Source organism: Puntigrus tetrazona, chromosome 2 (assembly GCF_018831695.1).
Source record: "Puntigrus tetrazona isolate hp1 chromosome 2, ASM1883169v1, whole genome shotgun sequence".
NCBI lineage: Eukaryota > Metazoa > Chordata > Actinopteri > Cypriniformes > Cyprinidae > Puntigrus > Puntigrus tetrazona.
Genome location: NC_056700.1, coordinates 10,754,569 through 10,759,609, shown reverse-complemented (window position 1 = coordinate 10,759,609; position 5,041 = coordinate 10,754,569). Strand labels below are relative to the sequence as shown.

General features: G+C 34.7%; 1 protein-coding gene across 1 annotated transcript in view; it reads left to right on the top strand.

Annotated features, from left to right (window-relative positions):
- The window catches only part of tox (thymocyte selection-associated high mobility group box), an 839,643-nt gene that overhangs the window by 303,364 nt on the left and 531,238 nt on the right, over positions 1-5,041 (top strand). The window lies entirely within an intron of this gene.

Here is a 5,041-nt window from a genome sequence, read left to right as displayed (position 1 = left end):
CTCTCCTCGTGTCCTTTGAAATCCGTAAGACCTTTCTTCGGAATACAAATGTTTTGATGAAATCCAAGAGCTTTTTCAACGTGCATAGACAGCAAGGGTCCTACCACTATCAAGGTCCTACCACTTTAGACTATGCTGCCTAAAGAGGGTCAGGGAGCTCTCGGATTTCATGAAAACCTTAAATTTGTGTTCTGAAGATAATCAAAGGTCTTGCAGGTTTGGATGGTGAGTAATTAATGACAGAATTTTTGGCTGAACTGTCCCTTTAAGAAAACATGGACACAGAAAGAAGCTAACCACGACCTATTGTATTTTGCTCTGTGTATGTAGTCTGTACACGTTCTTCAGGTCGAGTTATCCAGTTCTGCTCTACTTGCCGTTTTCATTCAGATCTGTAAAACACACCGTATTGATTGTGACCTCATGCATATAGTTGAGCACCCGTTTTTGAGCCGCAATCTCATGGATGTATCATGTGTCTGTATTTGGTCAAGCCAAGCAATAAGTTCTCCTTTTATTTTATTCATAGCTGGAAGATGCATGTGGTCAATGAATGTGATCTCAACTTTTAGTCAGTTTGTAGACATTTTAAAGAAATACGCTTTTATTTTCTACAGCCAAATACAAAGCTGAAGTGATCTTCTGGGGTGTTTTTAACGGTTAAGTCCGGTGGAAATCTATGTGTAGCAAAGACACTCTTTGAAGATTTGGATGTGAAGATGTTAACCAGGCTACTTTAAAGGGATCCTTCACCCAGAAATGGAAATAGTCATCATTTTTTTTTTTTTTTAATCTGAGAGATTTCAGTCGTTCCTGCAGTCCCAATCTACGTAACCAAAAGTTTGACACTTTAAAAAAAGTTCATGATTTCTATGGGTTTCTTTTATAATCGTTCTGTTCTTCATATAAAAGCAATTGTGTCTTTACAGAAGACTTGAATTAAATTGCTTGATTTATGAGGATTTATTTTACAATGTCTATGAACATTGTAAAGGTCAAAGATGACGGAAAAAGAACTCAATGGAATTTAAAAAAAAAAAAAAAACATATCCTCATTTGTGTGAAAGATGAACAAAAGACATACAGGTTTGAAAAGAATAACTGATGACAGATTTTTTTCATAACTCCCCATCACTCTGGATTCATGCTAGAAACACAATGCCAACAATCACCAGCAGCCTTCAGAATGTTACAGTGTTACAGTCCAAGAATTAAATGTCTAGATTTCTCTAGATATTCACCTCTCCAGCTCAGATATTTTCTACAGATTCAGTTTCCATAGTTTGTTTTTTCGCATGTGTGCGTGTATATAAAATATGCAGTTGTTTTTTTGAACAGTAAGATTTGTTTTTTAACGAAGCCACCTCTGCTCACCAGAGTACAGCATAGACAGTGCAACTTATTTTAACGGTAAAAAAAAATAAATTAATGGTTTACTATGAAAAATAATTTTTAAATAAATGTAAACATTTACAAAATCATTAGACACTCTAGACTTCAGAAATTATTTTGATATTCTGATTTGCTGTTCAAAACAAAAATAAAAATTAAAATAAATGATAAATAAATGGTAAAGTGTGTAATGTTACAAAAGCTTTTAAGATGTTTAGCTTTTAATATTTTCCTGAAGAAAAAAAAATTACTCAACTGTTTAAAATATTGATAATACTTTCTTGATCAGCATATAGAATGATTTCTGAAGGATCATGTGACATTGAAAACTGTAGTAATGATGCCAAAAAAGTAGCTTTGATCACAGCATTAAGTCACATAAAAGTGGATTTAAATTTTTTTTTTTTTTTTTTTTTTAATATTAAAGGTTTTTCACATTATTACTGTTTTACTATTTTCTGTATTTTGGATGAAATAAATGCAGGCTTGGCGAGCAGAGAAAAAATTTAAGATCTTACTGTTTAAAAACGTTTGACTGGCAGTGTTTGTGTGTGATATATATACATATACATACATTCACACACTCATAGGAAACATGCTGTCGTATAACTACTTGGTTACTTTGGTGTCATCTAACATTCAGTATTTTCAATTTGAGCTTAAAAGGGGGGGGTATTGTAGTCACACTACAATAGCACCAAACTGTTCTGCAGCCCGCATTGGCATTAACATATCGATGAATGAATGAGTTCCGGCTCAGAAAGGCAGGAAATGATGTGGGATGCAGCCAGAAACACTTACACTATGATATGCAATCTCACTGTGTGTTCTCCAGTGCATGATGCAACACAAGTGCCTCAATTTTATAAAGATTTCTGCTTTCCGCAAATTATTGGTATAACCAGTCCCCGAAAAACCAGAATGGATCTGCGTTTGCAGCGATTTTCAGCATTTTAAAGTCATACATTTGTTTTTCTTTGTTCATTCCAAGGTTATGGTTTATGTACAGACAAATTTTGCTATTCAGTTTATATATATATATATATATATATATATATATATATATATATATCAGTTTATATATATATATATATATATATATATATAAAAAATATATAAAAAGTCATTCCAGAAGCCTTTTTATATTGAGTGCCTACTCTGTGGTTGGTGTAAATGCAGTTTGGGTTTTTGGTGACATTGAAGCTTCTTACAAGAGCTGAAACATCACTTCAACAAAAAAACAAAAAAAAAACACTACAGTGCAACACCCAAAAATAGTTCACGCGAAAGCATACCTCTTCGGGCAAATAGGATCATTTACCTCAGTGTGAATAAACGTTTGTTCATTTAGACGTGGACATTGATTTGTACAAAGTGCTTGCATTGAGAAATGTTCGTATGTTTTATTTGTTTCGCTGAAGAAATCCTGGATGATAGCGTTCTACCTAATGTTTGAAATGAGAAGGATGCTCGGGTCTTATTTTCATCTTCAGTGTTTTGTTATGAGTGGAGCGTTCACAGGTTGGATTGAGAAAGCGTTCGCCGTTAACGGATGAGATTAACGCTCGAGTGATGCTGGAGCTTTTTTTTTCCTGTGTTAAACTTGTAAATTTAAAATTCATGTCAATAAATAGGTCCTTATTTTACCTTGGAGAACTGTGTATTTCTTGATAGCTGAAAGAGCAACATCTCCTCGGCGTCCTTGAACGGATATTTCACGAATTCTCGGTCACGTAAAATTAATCGCAGTAAAAGGTAAGTGTGTTTGATGGCGGTGAGAGGGCTCCGAGCTCCTGAGGTTTCCCCTTCGACAAGAGACTGGTCCGAGCTCGGCGTCCAGCCCGATCCCCGCGCGTTAAAGAGAGGAGTTGGGTGGCGGAGGAATACTTTGAACGAGACGCTGAGGTAAAACGCTCGTATTACTTCTCCCGCTCTGATTGGATGAAGATGTAACCAAGTAACGCGAGACCAGCCGTGTTAATTATCAGCGCGTGCTCGGTGCTTGTAGCTGAAGCTAATTTGCGACACTTGTTCCTAGGACTAATTAATTACAAAATATACACGACTATATAATATAAGCACACTAAACATGACTGCAAGTTTGTTATTGTGTGACCCAAGTTGCTGAAGGGCCTCTGTAAGGTGCGGCTGTAGTAATTAGAGCTGAGTGAAGAAACATGAGACAATAAATACACAATTACGACAATATATGGGCTATGTGTGTCATTTTTAGATAAGTAAATAAAATCAAGGAATTCTAAAGTGCAGTATATATTTTCTGTGATTAAAAATGGGTGTTTGCTGTATATAATCCAAATATGAAATTGCTATTAGGAAAATAAAGATAGAACACAAAAAATATTGGTTATTATAATGCAGTTTAGGTCTATTTGATTTCTCCGCCAATTAAAAAAATACAACTTGTCAATTAGACAAAAAGTTATTATATATGATATTTCTGTGTCCCTTACTTCTGAGTTGGTGAGTACGCCCCTGACCTCAACACAACACAAGAATCAGGTAAGAGGAGAATGCAGGAGCCAAAAGAAACAGCAGATGTAAAAAAAGAAATTTGACCATCATGTGTTGTCTAAAAAATATGCACTATACACTGTGAACATCTAGTCAAGTTCATTTAATCCCTGAGAACACTGAATATTTAACCTTGTGAGTCTATGATGTTGCCTCATGTTCCAGTAAACCAAGGACCTGCTTACACTTACACTAGTTTCCTGAATACCGGATGTGACCCTGGTCTTACTGTACGCCGCTGGGATATATTTGTAGCAATAGCCAAGAATTGTACGGGTCAAAATTGTATTCTTAATATCCTAATGATTATTATTTTTAATATCCTAAGATTATGTTCCATGAAGATATTTAGCAAATTTCCTATTGTATTTTTTACTTAGTAATATGCATTGCTAAAAACTTCACTTGGACTTTTTTTGCACCTTCAGATTACAGTTTTTCAAATGTATTTCGGCCACATATTTTCCTAACAAAAAATACACCAACGCAAATACATTCAATATCAATTACCTTTTTATTACCCTTACAATTATTCCTTTTTTTTTTCTTTGCAAACGTACATATGCAAAAACTAGAACGATTGAATAAACTTCAATAAAAATTTCTTCTGAAGTAACAAGCATGTATACAAGGACCAGACAATGTGCTGAATGCATATATATATATATATATATATATATATATATATATATATATATATATATATATACTATAATATATATTGTAGAACTTTTTAGCTTTAACACATTTCACGCCGGTGTCTGTTCTCAGAGCATTCCTTTCATTGTGTGCTGTATGCGCTTAGAAAGTGAAGAGATTGAACTCATCCACATTCTGGACCGTGGGCAACTCTGCGCTCGGTTGTGCTCAAACTTTTATGAAGTCTGCATTATAAATAAGCTGAAGGTCAAACAAAGGTTGCGCTGTCTGTTTCAGAGGCCACAATTAATGCAACCCAAAGCACGTTTCACTCCCAAGTATACCTGAAGACACAAGCTGTATACTGTACCTTAAGCAACTTACATCCTTGAATTTCTCCCAGCCCGAATCTGTTGGGCCACGGTTCAAGAACAAGAACTACTTGTTTGTTTGTTTTAATAATTCATTTGAAACTATC